A 27,273-nucleotide genomic window follows, 5' to 3' on the forward strand; every position below is an offset into this window, starting at 1 on the left:
CATCAATTACGCTAGAACTACGCACACACATTCTTACATTTTGAAACATATACACTTTTCCATATAATACCTAAGTAAAGATTTTGACATATTCGGTGTGGGTGTAGGGTGTACATGTTTTTACATTTTATAAAGTAGTATAGTACAGTAAGTATATTGTAAACAATAAAATAACTTCAGGCCCCATAGGAAGACCGTTATTGGACCCATCGGATAACACTTCATCCCTGCCACCCCTTCCCGCGATAACGTAAAGTCGACTCCAAGTCGTCGAATACATTATACAAGGTGATTCATAAAGTATGTTCAACTCCTTTTTTTTCTTCGACAATGCTATTTTTCAAAATCTAATTTTTTTAATATTTAAGTATACTTAAAGATTATATTTTTAATTATTGAGATTTTTTACACTAGGTACTTAACAAGTGTTCTGTGGAGATGTAAACAAATAGTTTTTGAGTTACTTAACTTTGTGCACGAAGGATAATCAGCTCATGATCATAGATTTGAACAGAATACCAGGGTTATGGTGAATTGAAGATGTTAGTAATTTTAAATTTGTCTATAAATAGCTATAATTTATAAAATATGACCATGGAATCAAATACTAGATACAAAGTTACATCAGCTGTTTTATATTTTTATAAAAACATATTTAAACCATTTAAGGATCTTACCCTTAGTGTAAACATTTTAATAACTTGGAATTTTGAATAGGGTTCATCAAAATTTTCAACGAAAAAATCTACCAACAAATTTACTCATTTGAAAATTCAAAGTTTAAATCACCGCAGGACACGTCTTCTTAATAATAATATAAAAACCTAGAAGATTCGAAAATATGATCACCAAGTATAATAAAAAAAACCAAACATCAGAGTTTGAATAAATTCGTTATTAAATAAAATATGGTGGTAGAGTGTGAATCACCCTGTATAGTTTCATATGCAACAACATGTCTTCAATATAATGACGAAAGTATAATGTATTTCCAACAAGTGTTCATAATATTATTATATATGCATTGTACAATGTACGTGTAGGTATTTTAAAACACTACATAGTTATTATATAATGTGTTCGCGCGCGTGAAGTGAGTAATAATAGGTATTTGACACACGGTTTGAATCGCATTTAATATTTCATAAAGTACTTAATACCCTATTTGAATATTCCCTAGTGTTGTAGACGAAAATTGTAATGCAATTTATTTAAATGTACGACGCCGGTATTTATTTTACCTATATACCTTGGCTGCGCGATAAGGAACAACGTATTGAAAATTCCCAAAACTTTTAAAAAAGAGTTATAACACCCTGCTGGTTCTAAGCCCTCCGAAGCAAACAAACTTGTAGTATAATATACGTACACACGTACAATAATAAATTTCCATTATTCAAGAAAACGACGAGTATAAAACGAATGTGCCACTACCACTCGTGGTTTTTGCTACTTTTTTTGTCACGTTTCTTCGATATTCTAACTAGTTTTATAACGAATGGTTCGAATAGGTATGTTTATGAATAATTTAATGATACTTGCAATAATTTGGATAATTGACGCATAATTATATTTTTATGTAGTTCGTTTCTAATCATCCCATTTCGAGTATGTCGATACGTTCACAAATCAAAAGACAAATTTCGATTTGTGAGTAGGTTCCACCCAATTAAAAATATTTAATTTCTTTGCTTAAAAAAAAGAGAAAGATTTGTTTTCAATAGAATAAAATATGTAAATAAAGCATGATGAATTATTTATATTTTATCGCCAATACCGAGAGCCAATAAGGTTTTATAAAATGACATTATAATATTATTTATTAAACACCTTTTAGGTAGGTACTATTTATAATATTGTATTAAAATACAAGATTGTTGTATAATAATGTATAATGTGTGATAGTATATTTTAATTATAAATATTTTTTGTTGTTATTCTGAAAGCATTTATTTTGTTTTTTTTTTTAAACGTAGACATTTCACTGTTGTTATTTGTGAATATACATATTTTTCTTGTGCAGCATTACACGTCTTATATGGTATATATCTTGAGTATATATCAATCAACCCAATATTTTTAACCACTGGCTGCGACATAATTTTTATCGACAACTTCACACAACCTGAATAGTTTACCAAAAATCTAAATAACATAGGTAAATTCTCAAGGTGAACGTCAGAAATTTTCAATACTGCAGTTCTCTGTTAAGTATAAAATACATTTATTTGGTCATATATTTTTTTTCATCGTCATTCTTATGTACCGGTCTTGAATAAAATAGTGTCCTTTTGATTAAGTGTTTCGGGATAGGCAACTTTAAATAATTTGTGTTAACAATTTGTCTTTTACCAATAATTGATAGTAATAAAACAATATTGTTCTGATAAAGTATAATAAAGTCAAGTTGATTATTTGATCGACTGACGAAATCTGTTTCATCTTAAATTATTAGCCTGTCTTGCTGATAAAAACATAGATATAAATCATTTTTAATAATAGCTATGATAATGATAAAATATGCATAATTAATAATATTTCTAGATCATTAATATTCCCTTTGACTTTCTTACATGTATTCTAACTTTTTTATCGTTTAACTATAATATATAGTATAGAAAATACAATATTATTATGCTATGTACATAAAAGTAATAAACACATTAAACTATAGCTAACCTTGGATGATTGGAGTATTGTTTCTGAATTTTTCACGAAATTAGTAGATGGGTAGTAATAACACACTTAAAATTTAAATGAGATAAAAAACTGCATGATTCGCTAAGTAGTGCGTAGTAGTGATGTGTGTTAAAATAATCGATTTTTCTAATCTATTGACTAATCAATTCAATTTAGCAGTTGGTTTTTAAGTAGGGTATAACCTAACCTCCATAGATCGTTGATCGGCAATGGGCATACATTCTGAACCGACAACTGGTGTATGTTGGCCACCGTCCCATATATACCGTCGTATAAATATTTAGTTTTATCTTTTTTAAGGGCCGAACCTTCTATTATTACGCTGAAACGTGAATCGATCGTTTGTAAAATCGATTTTTGTAAAATATTTGTTTTATTTCGATTTTAATCGATTCAACAATAATTGATTTACTTTCAATAATTTCTCATCACTACAGTACGTAGTGAAACGAAGATATTATAATATACTGACTGACAATCATAGACGTCATACTATACTAGACGTATTGTTACTGTAGTCCAGCGGTCTGACGTGAGTGCGCTGATCACGGTGTACAACTTACACTGCTCACGCACACTAGAATTTTTCGATTTAACAATAATTGTTATTTTGTCTATTATTATTAATTAACCCATGACAACATAGGCCATCGGGTGGTTATTTTTAGTAGGTTTTTAACTGTGGGTGAGGGTATGGTTGGTTAGAACACTCGTGTAAACATGACACTACAGTAAACGTGAAAAAACGAGAAACGTGTAGACGTGACACTGTCCGGGAACTAGGTACACCGACTGAACACGTTTTCGTGACTAAAGCCAACCACCGTGTCACACTAGACCACAATAATTGTTATTTTATCTGTATATTATATCATACCTGCAACCTCTGTATCACAAGACTACGCCATGTCCAGATGCACCGTCTATTAGTATTATTTCTATGCTGCAGTCGATAAAATTTTACTACAGGAAGATCGAATCTGAAACTGTTCTGTATTTCGTTCGACGCACGACGGAACGTGGTTTATAGGTATTTAATTAATTCCTGTGTGTCACTATATGTTTCGTCGTTATAAGATTCTCAACTTAACCACATGCCATTTGTCATGACGTTCAAATTAGATACGTGGAAACAATGCAATAGGAATAATAATAATATAGGTACTCATCTGTAATTCAAGGTTCATCTTTAGTCATTTCTTTTCCCTGTAGGTAAGTACATCATACAATATCATAATACTTAATTAATACTATTACCAGCCACACTCGATGATTATTATATGTTTCTTAACGTATTCTGTGGTACACAAAGCATAATATTTTAACAATGCATTGTCGAATAAACTCTACTTAAATTTCGATTGTTTTTGAGAAGATTTAAAACCAGAAACGGAATTATTATACGTAACATATTTAGGTAGATTGTTGTTATTACAATTTCACATAGTTGTATAACTGTTAAACTTCAATCATTTTGAGAAACAACAAAATAATGAAACCCTATTAATATAGATTATGTTATTATTATTTGATATTCTATACATAATAATTTTATATTTTAATTGGTTACCCGTCTGATTGTTTGGTTTCGTAATGTATTTGGAAATATGTAACTTAAGAAATGTATCGTAAATTTAAAAAAAAAAAAGCCTACGAGACAAAATAACCATTGATGCTGAAAATATGAAGACAATTTTAATTAGCATTCTCGTGGGACGTTAGCAAAAATAATAAATTAGGAATAATGACTAAAAAACTACTGTGTACAAAAACTACTTAAAGAGCTTTATAAATTGTTTATTTATCAGTCGACCCTATATTATTTGTTTTGAACTCTCAACTGAGAATTTATGATTAAGGAAGACCTTAATCCTAGCAAAAATATTGTAAATTCTTTTGAAATACTAAAAAAAATCATAAGCTAAATATAATTCATATCTTACTAAAATCTTTATTGTAAGAAAAACAAAGGTCAACTATAAACCACCCCTTCCATTTAAATAACCACAGAAAAACGTGTTTAAAAAATATAAATATAAAACTTAGTAATACAATGTATTAATAATAATAATATTATAATAAGTAAATATATTAAAATAACTAATATATTATAGGGTTGTTGAGATTTGTTTATCGATAAATAGTTACTAATATTATTAACATATATTATTATACAATGATGGTTATTATATTATTATATTTGCATTACATATAATTTACATTTTATAATTTAAACAAAAAACATACGCCCCATTATTCAAGTATATAATATATTACATGCACTTATTGTATAGTTTATACTGAACAAACATTTAGTTAAAGATTTAGCACGAACAACTTACAACTTGGATTTTAGTTAGAACAGTTGCCGTTTGAACTCAAGCTTTCATGTTTACTTAACCTTTTTTGAAGTTTAGGTTCTCTTTATAGTTACCTGAACTAAGCTGCAGAGAGAAACGAGATATAGTCAAAAGTAACAAATTTTTTCAGTAATTATTTTTATTACACTATTTTACGGTCTCGCTGTCTTGGTTAATGTACATTTTACATGAATAACACTATACTATTTATTTATTATAATAATTTCAAAATGTATTATAAAAACCTACTATAGCACAGTATAATATTTATTCATCATTATTCATTAAGTACAAATGTACAATCAATATTTTTAAAAGAAAAAAGAATAATTTGTTCGAATTAAGCACTTATATTTCTATGTACATATTGTACTACTGAACCACTTATGAAACCTTTTAAGAATTTTTTTGATTCTGAAAGCAACGAGAAAAATATTCTGAAAAAAGTCAGACAAAAGTTTTCTTGATTATTAAATATTAATAATTGTTATCTATATGGACCAGAACGAGTCTCGAAAACTTTTATTTTGGTTTATGGTACATTTCCAAGAAATATAATTTGATAATTTAAACTCGTATTGCATCATTTGATAATTTATATTACCATTCTCAGGCTGGGATCTCCCTTTTTCGTCACAGATACTTGATTATTTAAAAGAGGAATTTTGAGTATTTAAAAATGGTCAAAATGTTTAAAAAAAGTAATTTAAAAAAAGCTGATTTATTTTATGAAGTGTATACCAATTGAAGTCTAAATTGTTTTTAAATATTTTTAAGCGTCATAAGCGCGTTTGTGTATATATAAACTAAGCAAAAAACTATTACCTGAGCTGATAAACTTTACGTTATTATGATCAATCAGATAATGCGTTTAACACACATGCGTACGTATTATAATATACAAAGCATATTATTGAATATGGTTGTTTTATCTTATGTACTATTGTATAGTCTGAGTGAGTGACTGAATCTATAGATATTGTACTCTCGTGTGGTTTTCTACATTGCGATGTCTACGATCGCGAGTTATACGATTTAACAATGTTCAACAGACAACAATTATTTCCAAAACTGTCGTATACATAATAATTTCATCGTAATATCATAAGCTCGCGAAGTCTCTATTCGTCGTGAATAATTATTAACATACGCCGACTGACGTTAGAAATATTAGTTGTTGGGGCCAAGACGATTCTTACATAAGATTATTGGTAGTCCACTGGTATCACTGGTATCTTGGTTGTCGATAGGAGGTTCACCGATTGTTTATACCTAAGTTCGCATTATTAAGTCCAAGACGAGACTTTTAATATTTTACTATTCTTCTTTCGACAACAATTGTTTTTTATACGTTTGATGTTTTACAAGTAATAAACCTCGTGTATTTCTTTGGTGCTCATGTTCGGTAAAATGTTGGTGCTACTTGTTCAGATATTTTTCCATTCTACATTTAATCGACTTTTATGTAGAAAAAAACAATCGACATCAAAAATTTTTACGAAAATGATGTGACGCGTTAGAGGACTGGTAATCATCGCCTGACAAGAATTGTTCGAACGGTTTGATGAAATGCGTTTTTTTGAAATAAGAGTAGATAGGATAGTAATATGTAATATGTCGAGTAATGTTAATATGTTATTGGGGTTGTGCAGATATACATTTCAAACTTTATCTCCCAACATATTGTAAGTATGTTCGTATTGATTTTTTAAAGTTCATAAGACTTAAGAGATATTCTAGGCTTAAATAATTAATATATATGTATACATATAATATAATATATTATTTATATACATGGTAAGCCTCGGAAATAAGGCCAAAAATATATAGATATTATCATAAATTCATTATATTTATTGGTCATGTAGATCTCAAAAAATAAAACTATTATCTAAAGAAATCCACAGACATATTATATACCTACGCGAAAATGACAAAACATGATTAATCGTTGAACGCCTGACGCTTGGTTTAATAGAATGATTATAATTTTTTATTTTATACATTCTGTGGCGTGTATCTTGGTGTTCTGCAGAGTTCGTGTCAATATTGTAATTCAATCAATTTTCTATTTATAGGTTGTACATAACGATTGAATACATAATACTTTATTTGATTTTACAACGTCGAATTGTATCAATCAGATGATAACTACAGTTATGTATTATAGTTAACTTGGCGATAAATTGTGTTCTATTCACATTGGGTATAAATAGGACAAGTAGGTATAATATAAAAATGATGAAATGTATTCGCTTCTAAAATAAAATTAACTTTTAATGTTTACCTATACACTCTTATAAGTTATAAACTTATGACAAAATTAGTTTTGGGTTAAACGACTTAAGTTTTATTAATCGCTATAGTTAATAGTTATGTATAGTAATTAAACGTCGTATACCTATTATATACATATATATTAGTAGTTACACAATATAATGAGATAAAACTGTAGCAATTATCGTTTAAATTTTAGTTCTTTTATCAAAAAAGTTAGTTGTACATGAAATTTCCGAAGAAATAGAAAAAACTAAACCCAAATAATGTTATAACATACAAAACATTTTTAAAAAAATTGGTCCTCTGTAACTATATCGACACTCGTTTTAAACGATTTTGGAATTTTAATTTTTTTTGTAGATAGTCCCGCGTTGTTATCAGTACTATCAATAAAACTCGAGTTATTCAGTTTTAACAATATTTATCTAAAAAATAAAAAATCATGAAAGTTTCTGAAGAATTAATATTCTGTGAGTTGAAATGAGTGTCAATATAAGTATGGGATATGTTTTTGAAATATTGTTATAGAAAAATGTACAAAAATGTACAATTATACAAAATTCTTTTGTCGGTACAACATGCTTGTGAAAAACTTTATTTTTAAAATTCATATTCAACACGATCATTATATAGAGTATAATACTTAACGTTTTCAAAAAAGGCGCTTTTGCTTGTACTTACAAGTTCCGTGTTACTGTTGTCACTGCTCATTGATAATTGGCAGTTTGTTCAGTGTGCCTCTTATTAGTATAATTACGGCAGCATTATAATAACAAAATGTATCTTTTGAAGTGTCATTAAAACTACACACATTATTAGGACGAACATATGTTTACACGATTAAAAGGACTGCAGGTACTTATACTTACATGTACAAAATTAAATTTCTAATAATTTGTTGTTTTATGTGGAACAATGTTAAGTTTAAGTGGAACGCTGCAGTTTCGAGTATAGTGTTTCTTTTTTTCATTAAAAATACTTGCTTCTCTTAAGACGCATATTATACTAGATAATGCGATAAAGACTCCCGAGTCAAATTTAAAGTCACTGAAAAGTTTATCCTGACGTAAAACTTTCTTGTACTTTTGAATATTTCCTTATACCCATTCCGAGCCTCCATAAATTATGTTATGTGGGAATTGGGATATTTACGAATTTTTCCTAAAGCAAATCAATCAATCAGTAAGTAAAAAAATGTTTTATCATTATGAATAACTGCAGATAAAATAACTATATTAACTACTGGTACAAGCGCCTTTACTCAATATTATTATATTTATTCTGTCTAAATAAATTAGTGTGCGGTAATTGTATAACAATAAATTATAATGAATAAATATTTTTGTTATTATTTGCGGGTTTCTAAAATATGAAGCATGACCAACTAAAACACTTATCGTGTAACATATAATACCTTAGAGTATTATTAGAGTTTATTCAAAAGATTAAAATGGATGGATAAATAATAATAATAAAAAAGAAAAACAATAATAAATTACTGATTAATCTGCAAGAAATAAATTCAGTTTTACTAGTTAAGTAGTATAATACGATTATAATGTGAGCAGTGAGCCGGTAATCGGTATTAACTCTAAATTTAAGTAAGTGCTTCTTTATGAATGTTTCATTTACCGAATTATATTTTTATTTTTAGTATTTTATAAATCATTTAGGTTACAATAATAAATTATAGTATAATGTAAATTCACACCAATAACTGGCCAGTACTACCATAACCTACCTAAACCAATGTATTGTTTTTTATTTGTTATTAATATCCTAAAGAAATCGTTTGCGATTTTCCTTCAGAAACAGAATTATGGGGCTTCGTTATTATCATAATATCATGACGTCATTTATAACAAATAAATTATATACGTTACGCGACTTAAACGTTGATTTTTTGATTATGTTTCGATTACAAAACGAAGTCATTGTCGAAATTCCGAAATCCTATATGTATCCATAATATATCATATCCCCCAGGGTGTTAAAATAGTTACTTTATATCATCGTATTCAGTTCTGACATTTCCGACAACATTATACGATATACGCCCACGTTTTAATAATATGTGCATAATAATGTATTATATTGTACAGTTAAAATTCTGCGACGGACCAAAAGTAAACATAATAAATAATTGGTTTATTATCATGCTCTAGGGCCAACAAAATTATTCTACAAAATCAAAAAAGTTAAATATAATTATGTTTCATTTTTAATACAATAAGCATCACTTAAAGGAAATATGTGTACCTACGTAGTTCAATATTCGGATTATATTATTGCAAGTAGACCACCGATTGATCAATAGAAATTATAAACAGCCGTTCAGTGGGGGTGGGGGAGGATTTATTCCAGGTTGACATTTTTAGAAGGGGCCCCCTAAAAATAGTTTATGGTTTTTAAAAAAAGTATATTTAAATTTTAGGTCTTAGCCAGATAATTAATGGGTAATACTTAAAATTAGGATTACTCGGCGCAGATGTCACCAATTAATATTTGTCTTCACAAATATGGCCACATCAGGAAACTGAAAATTAATTGTAGGACATCAAAATTTCTGACGTCGGTAAAAACCATTGAACAAAAATCATTATAAATTACAACACGTACTAGAACATATTATAGCAATTTATCGGTTTTTGCTTTTTATTCCTTGCCTGTGGGCCGCATAAAATTTGTCTGAGAGCCGCCATTTTGATGGTGATTACTGCATTAGAACATATTATTTCTAAAAATCATTGTCATTACGAAATTTCAATAAATTACAATTTTATTTCGTTTCTGTGGATAGCTAAAAACTATTATATTATTTTATACAAAAATAGTTACGATTTTATTTATCCTGAATGTATATAATAAATTTTAATAATTTATTATTGTTGCGATGACAGTGTGCGAGCTATAATTATAATAAAAATATTTAAATTTCTCTGAAAATATTCGTTACCCGTTGAAAGTCCTAACCTACCTAGTTGCAATCTAACCTATCGATGCGACATAACAGAGTAGGGCGAATACTATAGTTATTGCTTATTATTAGTTTTTAGCTACTGGTAAACATTTACTACGCATCGCCCACTATTGAATGATCAATGTTTTCGTTGTTGTTATCCATTGTTTTCTGTTTACTGCCATTAGTGTGGTACATCTAGGGCACGGATTTATATGTAAATAGGTACATCTTTTTACGGTAATTTGATAAATTTGGAAATTAAATAAAAATAAAAATAATTTTGATTTAACAAAAATTATAATTTATAACAACTACCTATCGGAAATCATAATACTCGCAAACCTTTGACAACCATCGACCAATAATTGCAATTATCGTTTAAAATATCATAATGTAACATTTAATTCGAACGTACCATACGTAAAATACAATGTACACTAAAGTATATGATATCATAATCATATATACATCGCACACGAATAAAATGAACATTATGTTCGTTTAAACGCGCTGCATGGCATTTGTGTTTATAATACGTATGTATAAAGGAAAATCTACACGTAATAGTACATTAAAATATAATATATTATATAGCTGGCGTAGGAATACGCATTCGCATATTTATTTGTTTTTGTTTATGCACGCACGGATAGCGTATAAATTGTATATATTATTATTTACAAGTCACAACTAAACGAAATGTAACGGTATATAAAGGTATAATATGACTTATTTAAATTCGTCTACCGTTCCGGCAATTTCTCGAAAAAAAAATCGTATACAATATTTACGCGTCGTATGAGGCTGCAGTAATGCTGAAAAAAAAAGTAATCGTAAATCATTCACCCGGGAATATGACATTTCACGCGATAATTATTAATGAAAAACAAAACATGTATGTCTCGTTGTACAATGATATTATACCCTGTTATAATAATATCAACACGGAACTGTTAACTCGTATGTTGGTCGAACATATTCTCGTTCGTTCGATTATTTCGTAGGATTATTTTACGGACAATGATTCCCGGGAGCACGACATCCTTTAAGGAAGGATACCTGAAAAATCATGCAGGGAACACGTGAGAACCGCACATGAATCGTACACGAATAATATTGAGGGAACGAACTCTATGGTTTACACATCATGCGTGCCTAAAATAATAATATGTGTTTTGTTAAAATATTCAAGTTTTTTTATAAATTAATGAAAAACAATAAACAAACAAACACTAAACATTTGTTTGCCATGAATAACAATGTAATGCAAAAAATATTATAGTTGTTCATAATGATTCAGTTTCAATTGAATACAATATCTTAATAAATTGCGTTTTTAATTTCTTTAATATATTTTAAAATTTATATAATTCTTAACACTCAAACCACACCATAATGTTAAAATAAATAAGTATGATGAAATCGGGAGATACAGAAAAAAGGCATTATAAATAAAAATGATGCAATACGCATTTGTAGCTACAAATTATACTTCATGACTTATAGAAATCCTTTTGAAGATTTTCAGAACACGTCTCCGCCTGGACACTATAGAGCTAGATCCTTGCCCATAATATAGTTTCTATCTACCTAGCAAAAAGAGAAAATAAATAAGAAGCTATTACTGGGCATAAGTTAAACTCAAATTTTTTAGGCGTTCCTCGCGTAACGACCACAACTTCATTTTACGATTTTTAACCATATATTTTTCTTATTAATCATAAAGACTAGAAACTACTTAAAAAGATTCATCAGTAGTTGAGTATGTATTACCTACGTGTAGCTAAGGTACTTATTCACAAAAAATGTACTCTTTTCCTCAGCTAAAACAACTATTAACTGTACGTCTGTACCCAATAACTCTGTCACCTCAACAACAATTATTGCAGGGTACGCGATATTGTTCTATTCATAATTATACTGCAACCACGTTTCATCACTCGACCCATAATACGTGCGTATGTGTTAAAATACTATCATATTATGTTATAATCTACAGTAAATAACTATAGAATCCTGTTTGTAGTTAATTTATTCGATAATAATTCGTATCATCGAGTCATCGTAAATTGTGATTTGCCTAATTGTACCTATATTTTTACCTAAAGAGTACTGATTGAATACATTTCCGTGGTTAAATTATTATAAAAATGCTAATTGTGACGCAATAAGCGAATCAATACTAATTTCTAAGAATATTCTTCAAAACGCGCTAGAATATTTCAAATTTTAGTTATTTTATGTTTTGTGTGATAGAACAATGGGTTGACAGAATAATCTATTTTTATGAATCAACTAATGAAAATATGAAAACGCACATAAACAATTCAAATTACAAATCAATTCAAGATAAACATATGCCTATATCACGCAACTTTTTAAGTGGAAACTAATAATTAGTAGTTGTATAATTTTAAGATTGATGCATATTTTGATATTTTTGCCAGTAAAAACTAAGTATTAAATTTCGAAATGATTTCTCTCGAATACCTACTAGATAAGTTCTTAGTGTTATATTCTGAGGATATATATTTAATGCAGAGATTCTCAAACAGGGTGCTGTGACTCCGTACCAGAGTGCTAGGTATGAACTTGAATTTCAGTTGCCGTTAAATTACCGTACCAGAGTGCTAGGTATGAACTTGAATTTCAGTTGCCGTTAAATTATTTCATATATAATATATATATCTTACGATTTAAAAAAGCAATAAACGATGAAAGATATAGATAACTGTGATAACTGTGATAACATAGGTTATAAAAAACCTAGTGCTTTTATACCTAATTAAAGAAGTTATAAAATATAAATATAAATACATAAAAAAATTACAATTAAATAGTATAACATTTTAAAAAACTGTACTTTTTCAAAAAAAAATTAATAATTCAAAACGGTATAATCGTTATTTTATCCGAAAGCAACCGAAAGATCCTCTGGGGAATTGAAGCAACAGTAAATACGAGTTTATTAGTAGTTTAGTCGCTATTATTTGCAGAAAAACGGTTTCATGCAAACACAATTAATGACTAGCTGTCAAGATTGTAATCCAATTTTATGAGTTAGTTTTTGAAATCGCTTATTGTTTAAGTGCGGTGTTATGTAACGCCTACAAGTAAATGTAACTTGTGTTAACTTAACTTAAGTTTATTTCATCGCTCCAGTAATTTATGGATATTCAATAATAGTATGTTTGAACTTGAAAATAACTATTGAAATGTTATACATATATACCTGTTAGTATTTTACAAAATAGGTCGATATCAAAACAGCAAGAAAAAAAATAAACTCGAGTGCAAAAACCTGCTGTTTAGGATAATAAGTAATAACTAACATAGAATTAAGTGAATTTCAGAAAAACATAAAATTCAGATAGAATTTTTAAGTCTATATAACTAGCGAAATATTGTAGAAATATTTTAATCATTCTCATACGACTATAACCAAATGCAATGCACCTTAAACTTAACATTAGAATATACATTATTTTGTAAAATAAATTAAATACATTTTTACGATATTCGTGTACATAACATCTTTTGTCAGCACACTATTTCTCTCCCTGGCTCACGAGCAACGTATAGCAAATGAGCGTTTAGCAGAACCAACTTCGTGTCGTTATCTTTAGTATTAGACAGTGAGTTAACCTACTATCAAAACTGATGTTTAGAACATTATCTGTGTTTTTTCAATGGCTCTTTTTACGATATTTCAATTTTTGCGAGTATTATGAGTAATATGCTTTAATTTAAAAATGCTCATAATATTTCGCTTTAAAATTGAAGTATCGTAAAAAAAAAATAAAAATCCACTGAATAAAAACACAGATAACATGCTAAACGTTGGGTTTGATAATAGTCCAATTCTAATACTAAAGCTAACAACATAAGGTATGTTCAGCTAAACACAAATTTGCAAAGTTGCGCGTCAGGGAGAAAACAAATATAGTGCACTGACATCCTCTTAACGTCACAATGTTTGAGTATTGAAAAAGTTCTATCTCAACACCGCTGTCTGTGACCTACATGTTTTTCTTGCGTTGTTGTTTCAATCGTTTGAAATTTTAAGTTTTCGATTTTTTTTATTATTGAACGTCATTTCTGCGTTAAAGGTTTTTTTTTTTTAAACAACAGCAAACATTTTTACTGAAATTTATCAGATCAATCAGAATAATATATTTTATTATATTGTGCATATACTATATTAATCTATGCATGATAATGTATAAATCAGATTTCATTGAATTTGTACTGTCTTGTTGATTTTTCAAACATTTTTGCAAGTCACCACAGGTTTAAAAAGCATCAGCTGTTTAGCCAATCATAATAACCGTAATGATATATTGAGCTATAACATGCAGAATTACAGATACTTTATTATTATACGCATGATCACGTATAAATTCGATTTTATTGGATTAATTGTAAATGTTTATTTTACAGACATTTTTACAAGTCACAACAGGTTGAAAAAGCATCACCTGTTTAGGTAATCGACTGGAAACTCGCCCGTAAAACATTATTTCTATTCTTTAGGTACTAAACTGACAAAAGACTAATCATAAATTGTATTTCCTACTTTTGAACGCGATCATTAATCGTCTTAATGAAGTTTACTGTATCACATCTCGCAGCCAACACCATTAAACGCAAAACTCTAAGGAAAGGGAATGGTTTATTTTATTCCTTTCCCTTAGAGTTTTGCTTGGTCCAAAAAAGATTGACGGTAATAACGATCACAATGAGTAATTTTTAAAAGGTGTTTTTCACGAAATGTACCTATTATATTCACTTAACTTTCAGCGAAACTGATTGAATGCAATTGCTATTTCATTCAATCTGAAACGTTTTAATATAACTTAACGAGCATTGCTTTTAAAATATATGTAAATACCTATAGGTACCTAGTTGGTCACTTTGGACTACGAAATATATTACGTTTAAAATATAATAAAGCTGAATATTTGGTTAATGAACGCGCGAGAGGTATTAGAAAAGCTTTTATTAAAACGAGACGAAAAGACAGTTGTTTTTTAAAAACTATTTTGTTTTATATTATATGTACTAAAAAAAATTTACATTTGAAATTTTGTCCGATGCGTTAAAATTCCACCTATATAGACCTGTTGTTAGCCGGTTGTATGTATAAAAAACATTACCTATTCGGTAAATTTGGGACACCTCTATAGGATGTGTCGTGTTCGTATTTTAACTATGTTAATATGTTATACATTTTATATTTGAAACCTAATTTCAAAAAAAGAATTAAAAAAATTACACTACGCACAGTGTTCCAACTGAATTTATTATATTTGTCCTGCAGTCCATATGATGACTTTGATTAATCGTATGCATATTTAATATTTTAATTACCTACATAATGTGTAACACTACTGTTTGTGCGTTTAAATAATCTAAAAGTTGATATTTAAATAGGTATAATAAAAATAATGTTAACACTTTGGGTCTCAGACAGTCAAAATGATTTATAAAATATAATAAAAGCAACCCTCAGGATTTACTAAAACAAATTAAAAAAATATTAAACAGAGCCAAAGGTATATTATTATCGCGAACATTAACAGCGGTTGGTAGGTCGTAAAGCTGGTTTATAAAACTATCTGCGTTATAATACAGAATTAGGAAAAGTGTTTTAAAGTAATATATATTATAATACTCGTATCATAAGACCAACTAGCTATTAAAATAAACAAAAAATTCAACAGAAAAATGTTACGTCATTTAGAGTCAAATTTAAATTGTTAGACATTTTAAAAATGTTATATTTATTTCGAGCGATTGTAAGAAATTTACAAAAGAAAAAAACTTTAACGGTACCAAAAATAGCTACTTATTTTAATTCGTATATAAAACGAACCTTCTACATCAATAATTTTGAGGGCAGAAAAACTTTTTAAATAGGTGACAGTCGAAAGAAAAAAATTCTTAAAAAATAAAAACTGTTGGTGACAACTAGTAAATCATATAATACAATAAATTATTATTTATTAATGATGATGAGTGGCCAGACCAATGTTATTAATACTCGGGCCAGATGAAAATGGTTTTTCTATTTTATTTTATTTTTACAAGATTTTTGTTTATATTTTATTATTCCAAATAAAGAACGCCGCGTACAATAACAATAAACTGTGCCATATATATGATAAAGCGTAATATTATCATTATTATTACGCCGGACCAGTGGACCGTCGCAGTCTCGGTCGAAGAGGAAATCTAAACTATAAAATGACTGCGTCTTTTGTGTAAACTGTGACGATGAACCTCGGTGACGGACGGGATGGGGTGCAGTAATCGTGGTAATATAATACTGCGCTTTGGCCTGAGGATCTATATTATTGTATAAAGCATAAACCGGCTGAGTATAATATAATATAATATATATATATAATTCGTAAGAAAAGATTGTTGCGTGAATGCCTTCGAGTGCATATTCTTATTGTATGGCGTGTGCCTGCCGCAGTATGACAACAGCATATAGGAGTACAGTATATACAATATATATATGTATATAGGCACAACTATGACCAAATTTGGGAGGGAGTAAGGCAGAGACGGACGGAATGGGTGGTAATCGTGGTATCTACAAGATGTCGTTTAAATAGAGCCGAATTTGAAAACTCGATAAAGCGCATTATTTTCAACAACAAAAAAAAAACTTTTTTTACTGTGTTTTTTTTTTGTTTATTCCGATTGAAGTGTAACGAATAACACCCCGGGGAGGGGTTCGGCTAATGAGGAGGTGGCTGTTGCCCAACATATTTTTTCCTCGTCAGTCTAACGTGTGGACATTTCCCATACACCTCTTTACTGAGTTCGTAAATTTGTGATGTGTAATAAATTTAAATTTACATCAATAATTATTTAAATTTATCCACAGTACGATTCACCAAATATGCAAATCCCCATTTTGCCTTTAATAGTTTATCAGAATTTTTAAATATACCAATTTAAGGACTATCGATTATTATTTAGTTTTATAAGTACAAAATCAGCTTAGTAATAATTAATTCTAAGAATTTATAGTGAAGAGATTGGTTCTCATTTGAAAAAAAAATTGTATGGCCACAAGACACTTCTTAAATTATGTAACAAATCCAAACATTTACCAAATTGAAGGTATTATAGTCTGCTACAGTTAGCCAATTTTATGTCGCATTCAATGGAAAATTTTTAGTGACTTTTCACGGCCAATATAAATTCCCTGAGATATGGAAGCCTAGTTGTGCCTTTAGCAATGACAACGCCTCGTTCATAGGAATATGTGATATTATATAATCATATTGATGACAGTACTAGTAGGTAGTAGAAGTGGTAAGCAGTATTGTGGTTAGGTGTCGTACTACGAGTCGTGTACACGGTGAGGAACGATAAGAAAAAAGTTCACTGTGCGTGTATACAGAAACGATAATTCAAAGAGGAATACGGGTGACGAGACGAAGGGAGAGACTATCTTGAGGGAGGATTCGACGACGAGGTGAGACAGACGTTGGAAACATCGTTTAGCCGACAGCTGCAGGTTCGGTTCGAGTTAAAACAATATCGTATAATAAATTAAAGGGCTAACGTTTCAAAGAGTTTTGCGTCATTAAATCGAATAAAGCATATAATATACGGAGGACAGAGTTCGTCCAAAACATAACCCTGTACCTACAGCAACTACACTACATAATATTATACCGTAAAATATATACAATATGGATTCGCCAAACACGCTCATCCCTTTTTCCTCTTCAATGACGCAGCTATTCAAAATCTGATTTTTAAACAATACACAATTAACTACCATATTTTCAATTCCTTGGGATTTTTTCGTACTACGCAGTTAGAACTTTAAGGAGACACAACATTTTGTTTTTTTCCCCATTTCTACTGTAAATTAAAACCACTAAATAAAGTACTTTAAAAAGTAGGCTTTTCATCTTGAAAATCAGAAATGTACATTGTCACAATCCTTAAGTAGTAGAAAAAATCTCAAGAAATTGAAATGATGATCTTTAAGTGTATATAATGCACAATTATTATTGTTTTATAACATATTATACCTATTGTATGCCCAGCTATATTGTTACGAAGTCGTCAATGATAGCGTTTGGTATACATTGTTCGGGGAGGAGGCAGGTGGAGCAGCTTTGTAACGTGAGGACAAAAACGGCAATGCACTTTGCATATAATGATAAATGTTGTTGACGCGCCGCCCTCGCGAAATTAATAATATTATATAATGTCTCGGTGTTATAATTTAACAATTTATATCGAAACCGTAATATTTCAACGATGGAAGAAATATTTTACTTATTTTGGATTTCGGTTTTAACCGGGTACACTGTATTCACGGATACTTTCGCTATTATTATTATTGCAGTATATGGTGTCGTGAGATCATTGTGACTGAAAATATGTATAACGAAATTAAAAACAACCTATACCGGCAACGTGTTACCACGGCTAACCAGTGTGTGTTTCAACCGACAAAAAATGAGTTATGGTACATCTTAAGTGCCTAACGAACCAAAAGAACATTGAACGGATTTATATTGACTTACATAATGTGCATAGAACATTATCTTTTTTCACACCACACTTTTTTCGGGTTGCACTATTAATAATTTGAAACGACATATTATTGCACTATATTATGGACGAACTCAGAATTGATATTAATCGTTTTTCTATATAATATCAAATATTTTGATGATCACTGAGGGGTTGAACAATTGACCTGTGAAAAATGTCTAAATAATAATAACGATAATATAATTTATTGCAATAAACGATGAATATCAATTATAATATAGAAAAACATATTTAATAAACAAGTCGCAAGCTCATACAATAAGCATACATTTATTATGATCGAATACGGATGAGCTGAGTTCAAATTAAAAGTAAACTAAAAATAAGACAGAATTAAAAGTTTATGTAACGTCATAATTTTAACATAAAAAATGAAAATAAAACAGATCACAATAATAATTAATAACAAAATTATACACAGTAAAAAATATTATTATTACAATTCTCAAAAACTATAATAGTTGTTGAACAAATTGGCTAAATTTACAATTTATTTACGTAATAAAAATATGTCACTGATCTGCATATTAATACATCATTCTACGTTTTGAATTTTAAAAAACAATATACAAATGAAAACACAAACTCTGCAGGTCTGTGCCGAGGACGAAAAAACCAATGGCACGTCAACACCATAATTCGGTATGAATAAGTTATTCATATTATTACGATGAATGTTATTAACATTTTTTGACACTTTTATCGTTTTATTTTACCAGTGAATTAATTATCGTGATTTTAGTTGTTTTTTTTTTATCAATTTCGTTTGCCGTCATAGTTTGCTATAGGGAGGTGCAGTGCGGGGACATAAAGGCTAAAAGCACAATTAGGACCTAAATTGTAGATGGGAGCGAGAGGTCTATGGTCCTTGTACTTTTTCCATATAAAAATATTCAAACCACCTCTCTACCAAGTTAGAAGTTTGTATGTCCGCGTGTTTTTGTGAGTTTCCAATAAATTTCCAATATATTTTATACATTTGCAATACATAATATTATATTATATTATTATGTATATTTTTTGAAAATATATATTTCCAGTACACCTATCGCCGTTTTTTATGCAATTGATAATAAGTATCAATACCATAGGGACATAGGGTCCCCTTTCAATACTGAGAAAATCTAAGTTTAAGAAATAGTCTTGCGGCATAATATTGTATAGCCATTTTTTTGCCTCATTGATCAAAACATTTATTGTGACTTATTATCTAGTATTCGGGGGGGGGGGGCTCCCAATCGCACTCCAAGTTTCGCCTATAAGGGGTGGTGAGGGTGAATCAACTGAACCACTGTACTGGGAAGTTATCTACATGGTGTGGAGGGAGTCGGTGGGAAATTGATACATTAAAAATTCCTAAACATGCCACTGATTTATATTACAGTTTGTTACGGATTTTAACAATAGTCAATAACAATACTAAAATAGAAATCAAAAATCCTTCTCACGACAACACCATGATTCATTCATCTCGAAAAAGTAAATATATGGCTGACAACAATTAATTAACTATAATTTTCTTGAATACTTTCGTTTGCATCATAATAATACATATTATTACACTATGAAAGAAAACAAAAGTGATGCCATAACCGACTTCACGACGTCTTACATAATAATAAAAACAAAACAAACTTGCCCACTATAAACTTATTCCGATAATATGCTTTTTCCCAACTGCAGCAGTCTGAGAGAAACGCGTTTTGTTGTATAACATAAGTTTAAAACATTGTTTGTTATGCTTACGTAAAATTATACAATATTTAGCAGTCGCTTAATTATTTTGTTTCTTTAGCTTTGTGAAAAGAATTTATATTCTGAAAAACCAAAAGAAACCCATTTAATTTTGACGTTAATATAATGTCTATTATTCAAAACCGTGGTTAACAATATTTTACATAATAATATATTTACCAACAGGCAACAGCTTAACGTTAATGTAAACGAATTACATTTAACAAAAAATAAAATAACTGAGACTATAAAGTAAAATGAAATTAATGATATAATAATATGGACAAATCTATCTAATAAGTCACATTAGCCAATTCGTGCATATTTAATATTATATAATCGTTCAAATTCTGTCGTTTTCAAAATGCAAGCGGAAAAAATTATAATATGTTAATATTTGAAGGCTAAACTCTAGCCATGATGCCTAATTTATAAATTGCTTAGGTTAATGGCTCTAAAATGTTCAAATAATCCTTTTGTTTCTGATAATTTGGTATTATTTATATTTCGGATATCAGTATTCAATGGATTTAATAATTTTGTAAAATGTATATTATTTTAATCCAACTCGTATAATTGTATTAATTTCAACAGGTTATCCATTTAACATCAAAGGTCCTGAAGTATTGAAAGCTAAAAATAAAATATATATACTATAATGTAGTATTGTAGTCATGATATTCAAGCCAATTGTTTGGTTTTAATTATACGGGAATAATGGCATTCAATCTAATTCTAATAGAAACGCATAAAAGTTTATAAATAACTTGTATTTTCATACGTTATTATATTTTGTTATAACTTTAAAATTATAAGTGTATAAAACGTTTTTTGTTTAGGTTGGACTAAGTTAAACATAAATGACGAATCTAATAAATTCAAAACTTGATACAAAAATTTAACATTATTATCTCTATAATTTCTGTTACAGCATCCATATTAATCAGAATCACTTTGGAACTTCAGTGTCGACTATTTTGAACTCCGTATTATACCTATGTAAGTAATTTATCCACCTTTTTAAGGGTTTGTAAACTATTTAATGATAATTTAATGAGCTCAGGAGGAGATTGCCTAATGATCTATCATTTCTTACCATTTCTATATTTTAATTGCTAATTTCCGAAATTAAAATATATATGCTTATTAGCATTTACACCACTATTATAATATTTAAAATATTATATATTTCCTATATCATATAAATATTTTTTAATAGTTAATTCACTCTATAGCTATGTTATATTGAAATTTATAATATGCATAGAAGTTTATAAAAGACGAGCTCAGAGTTATAAATATACTGGATGATCTATTTCACGGGAGACACTCATTATTTCAGAAAAAAGTTTTTGTAAACAGTTTTTTTAAATAATTTTCAAGTCGCTAAAAACAACATTTTTTTTTTAAAATAAAATACATACGTCAAAATACTGCGAATAATATTAAGCACCGAAGTATATAATTTAAAAATATATGTTATTATTTAAAATAGTAAAAACTTCCAATATGATGATTGATTAGTAATGACGATGAAAAATAGTAAAAAATATAATTTTAATCCAAAAATGATGTTAATAGTAACGACTTCAAATTATGTAAGAGAAATATTTTCAAAAACGTTACTGTTTTCTGAAAACAAAAATCTTCTAAATTATCACTTCGAGTAGGTATAACTATAGATCGTTGATAATTAAAACAGACCTAGCCCCACTACCCCCTGGAGTTTAGTTTTTTACCGTTTTAGATGGTGGGTCACCTTTTATTTTTTCAAAAAATCTATCGGGCCTTATTTGTAATAGAAACATAACGTATTAAAAAAGTGCTAAAAAGTGCTAAAAAAAATTACGCGCTATGCTTACCCTGCTGTGTGTGTACGTGGGCCTAAAATAAAGACAAGGGCCGCGGGGTTTGCGGGTCAAAGACCCCTGGCATAAACTATATTATAGTGTCATGATACTCACACCCCTTGAACGGTTCGAAATCCGAAACTCGTGCGAATCATCCATGTGCGTGGGTAAATGACTTGATTAAATATCACTTATGTATAACACCACTCTACGAGTGTCCTACTTATAATTATATATAGTTTCGTCACATTGCAGTGATGCGTGCGCTGCACCATCGTCATGGGGGGAGGGGGGGGCAGTCGATTTGCACAAGCCGCGCGAGAGAGGGAGGGGGATGACGACGACGACAAGGGTGAAAGTTCGGTTGGAACTCGGGACAGACGATTGTGATTAATTTAGAAATGCTGCTGCAGTAATTCCTTCTCGGAGGTCGGTCTCCTGTGAATTTGGCACTGGAGTTGGAGAGGAATCCACCAGAGTTCCACGCTTACCCATATCATAACCATGTCAAAAACAAATCGCGTCATCAGCCAGCGAGGAGAAATATGCATTTCTTGCATGTAATAATAAGACAGACGGGGCTCAAAAAAAAAAAAAACACGACCCCTACAACGAAATACCGAAATAACCGGGAACAGCTGACCACCTGCTGACCAAGAGAAAGACGGTCCACCGAGTGTACCTACATCAGCTGTTCTCAACCTTTTTGAATCCCCGTTCCGCCTATACAGTTTGAAAATGTCCATGTATCACTCGACCAAATAACGTTTTTTTGTCTTATCAAGAATTTACAATTTATTTTACATGTATAGAATTCTATTGCATTAGAAACTACAAAATTATTAAGCATTTGATGCATACAAATACAGTAAAATATGTACAATTATTATTTATATTATTATTATTATTATTATTATTATTATTATTAATAATATCAAATAAACCAAATAATATTTTATATGAATAATAATACATTCCATTTTTTTTTACAATGGAAGATTTTTCAGAGTACAGTCTATGAGCTTTTAGAGTACCACTACTTCTTGACATGTTCAACCCACTTAAAGAGTGTCCGGTGGAGTGGATACAAACATCTATTTTTCAATTAAGAACTCCCCTATTTTCCTATTCTGTAAATTATTTAGAGGATCATTTTTCTGAAAATTTTGACGAATAAAAACTAAAATTCGAATGAGTAGTATTTGTTTTATTAAATTTTTAGTAATTAGCTACTTAGAACAATTAAAGGTACACGGCAATCTGTTTGAATGATACGGAGGCTACGGTGATTTAAAAATGTTAGTGAGCAATCTTCTACCAACCATAATTATTATAATTTGTAAACATAGTTTAACCATAGTAAACACTTGATCTAATAGATCCATAATATTATGGTCTTTAAAATTATATTTAAAAATTTTAAAAATCTGAATTTGTTTAAAATCAACTATTTAAGAAAAAACTGGAAGTAATTATACTTGGTGTGAATCATCCTATAAATAAATTAAATTGTTATCGACGTATTAAAAAAAAAAAGCAATCGTCGATAACGTCTTGTCAGTTTTTACGATACTTAAACTTCGTTGGTTCATACAGTGTTATAATAATTTCTCCGAATCGTTATATTTTGCATACTTACCTAGAAGTACATCGATAATAGGTTAATATTGATTTAAATGTCAAAACTAACAAAACCAAATGGATTTTTATGAACGTAAATCTTGCATAAGAAATATATTATACTCGATTATAAGTCCTCGAGAATACAAATAGGGGTGCACAGCATTATATCCTATTAATATAGTTACGACTTACAAGTGGTCACGGCTAAACTAAAATTTAAGGGACCTGGGATTAAAAATTTGTTTGCTTGGCAACTAAAAATAAATATTAGTTATGGGATCGTATCCCCCCCCCCACCCGCCATAGAGATAGCTCCGGGCCGACACTTGACAGTTGACAAGACTCTCAGTGTTACTTTGAATGGTTTTTTAACCTGGCACTAATAATTTTTTTCCAGTCCACTTTTGTGTCTGAACAAAATATTACATTACAGTAGAACACGAAACGAATGTTGTAGGTAGGTACTAAAATTTCTTTTTTTGTATCTCGGAGAGTGTTTGAGTTCTACCGCCATTATTTTATTTAAATGTCAACCTCTAATTAATTTTTTTTTATATATTAATGGGGCGTGCCGAGCGCTTCCGGATGGTAGTTTGCAGGAATCACAAGGACAAGGGTATAGCCGCGGCAATCAAATAAGACTTCCCGATAAATCACTTAACGTTTTTATAGGGGTGTTTTCCTTACAAGCAATATACAGGGTGATTAATCAAGCATGTTCGCCTCATTTTTTTTTCGTCTTAAATTCAGCTATTAGAAACCTGATTATTAAATGGAAATTGTTAAAAGTACTAAAAGATCGTACTTTTCAAAGTTTGATATTTTTTGTACCGTTTAAGAAGTATCTTGTGGCGATGCCATCTTTTGTTTTTCTTTCAAATGAGAACCATCCTTTAATTTAACTTTAAATTATTCAGCAAAAAAAATTTTTGAAAGTGTTATTGTCTCCAAATCAAAATTCAAACGAATAGTTTCCGAGTTATTATACATAATGCATACTAAGAATAATATTATGCTAAATGCTAAGAGATTATAGTATGCTTGTATACATATAATTTAGATAAGAGATTCAATTAGACAGGAACAGTGGCGTATTTACGGGGTGGGGGAAGTCCATGGGGTCTGGACCCCTCCCATTGACTCGTATCTTATACACGTTAAATTTCGTGTTTTACATGATTAAAAAAAAAAAATTATCATACGATAGGTTTGTAAAAAAAATTCTTCGTTTTAATTGACAAAATTTTTAATTAATATCGTGATTTTTTGGACATCAATTTACAATGCCAGTATCTACAGCTACTCCCAAAGTATATTTTGGTTGAAAACTTATCTCAGATTAACTATGAATGAAGTAATTTAGGACACATTTATTATAAAAGTTATAACCGAGTTATACAGTATATTTTAAATTTGTTTTATATTTAGGATAAACTAAACTGACTGCCATTGATGACTATAATTCATCGAGATACACCCCTCAATATAAATACAATTAATAATAATATGGCTCTAAGTCCTAGGCAATTAGATATTGTTCTCTAATCTCACAATACATAGTGAACAGTATTTAGTTCTCATGGGTTTTTTATAACACTTAAATATAAATTTTAAATTGTTGTAATCATGAACTAACTAGGTACCTACCTATGTCAGCAATGTATTCGTTTACTAGTGAACTACTTACATATTTAGTTAGTTAATCATGGTTTTATTATTATTACAAAGTATATGATACAAATATATATATTATATAATAAAAAACTCAAAAATAGTACATAGACTTTTAAATTGAATATGTTATATTTATTTAATAAAAACAAATTTGAAGTTGTGGGAGGCAAAGCCCCCCCCCGCGGATCTTTGTTCTGAAAGTTATCTGAACCCTCCCCATGTTAAATTCTTAAATACGCCAGGACACGAAGAATATCATAGAAACAATGATACTGGCCTGGGCGCCTGGATAGTGGACTATACATACAAAACAATTAAACAAGTAACAACTAGGCTATACACAATTAAAACCAATAATACAAATAATTCGTTTATAGTTACCTGTGTTCTTATTAGTATATATAGTTTATTTATACAATAATTTTTAAATCAATTAAGAAGAAAACAATACCTGCATATCCTCTCTGTTTTTTTCGAATATCTTTTCTAACTCTTTTTCGTAAATATAAACAAATAAATACAGTGAGACTTCGTACGTAGTCAACAAAATAAATTCATACAATGGAGAATATATTTTTGTTTGATAGAATTAAATAAATGTTGTTCTAATTTGGTTCGATTCTCACAAGTATTTCACTAAACAGATCATTTTGTTAAATTGAAGTTCTTTCAAAAAATGTATTTGCATACCCATTCTCTACAGAACTAACTTTTTAAGGGCCAAAGCAGTACAAAAATTTCAAGTAGGTATTCAAAAATACGAGCTTCAAATGTATTTTAAAAAAACTGGGCTCATATTTGTTTGTGAATCACTCTGTACAATGATATGTAACTCGTCTTCGTGGATGGTGGCAGAATCAATGTCATCGTGTAATAACAATACATTTTTATATTTAATTAGGCAACTCGTGTGTGGATGTATTGCAGATGGACACACTAAATTTAGTAAAAAAATGTAAGTACCAAAGGATTTGGAGCAAAAACACGTACCCACAAATACTATTATACATGTATGTATAATATAAAATACCTGAACATAAGTATCATCGCTCATCATGCAAGACTCGTGATGTGTACTTAGGGTTTTCAGCGATAGCGTCGGTCGTCGTGTCAAGTGACGGTGTGCCCTTAGTGTCAGGACTGCAGTGTACACTTAAAAAACGTGACTAAAAGAGAGTTTCACCTCGGGGTGGTTTTTTTCGATGAGTCAACAACGTAACAACGCGAGGCCGTAATATAATAATTAATAAGCATATTATACACACACGACACTCGCAAACAAACTGTATATAATATGGGTATGTGTTAACATCGATTTAATTACCAATTTCAATTTTAACTTCATCAATTTCATATTATTATTGATGGCATGAAATAATTATTCACGACGGTTTTTCAACTTTTTTAAGCTTATAAATTATATGTCTGCTTTTCTAATAATATCTTGAGTTTGACTCGTTTAAGCAGATATCCTTGCTGGCACCTACGCTATCGT

The 27,273-nt window shown here is 29.5% G+C and overlaps 1 protein-coding gene across 6 annotated transcripts in view; it reads left to right on the forward strand.

Moving 5' to 3' along the window:
• Positions 1–27,273, forward strand: part of LOC111026679 — a 205,473-nt gene that overhangs the window by 131,298 nt on the left and 46,902 nt on the right. For 4 of the 6 annotated variants that reach the window (XM_022304799.1, XM_022304798.1, XM_022304801.1 and 1 more), the window contains one exon: positions 21,563–21,630. The exons of the other annotated variants lie outside the window; for them this stretch is intronic. The gene's annotated coding sequence lies outside the window, so the exon portion shown is untranslated. The remainder of the gene's footprint in view (positions 1–21,562; positions 21,631–27,273) is intronic. 6 annotated transcript variants of the gene reach the window in all.

The sequence above is a fragment of the Myzus persicae genome, unplaced genomic scaffold, assembly GCF_001856785.1.
Source record: "Myzus persicae strain clone G006 unplaced genomic scaffold, MPER_G0061.0, whole genome shotgun sequence".
NCBI lineage: Eukaryota > Metazoa > Arthropoda > Insecta > Hemiptera > Aphididae > Myzus > Myzus persicae.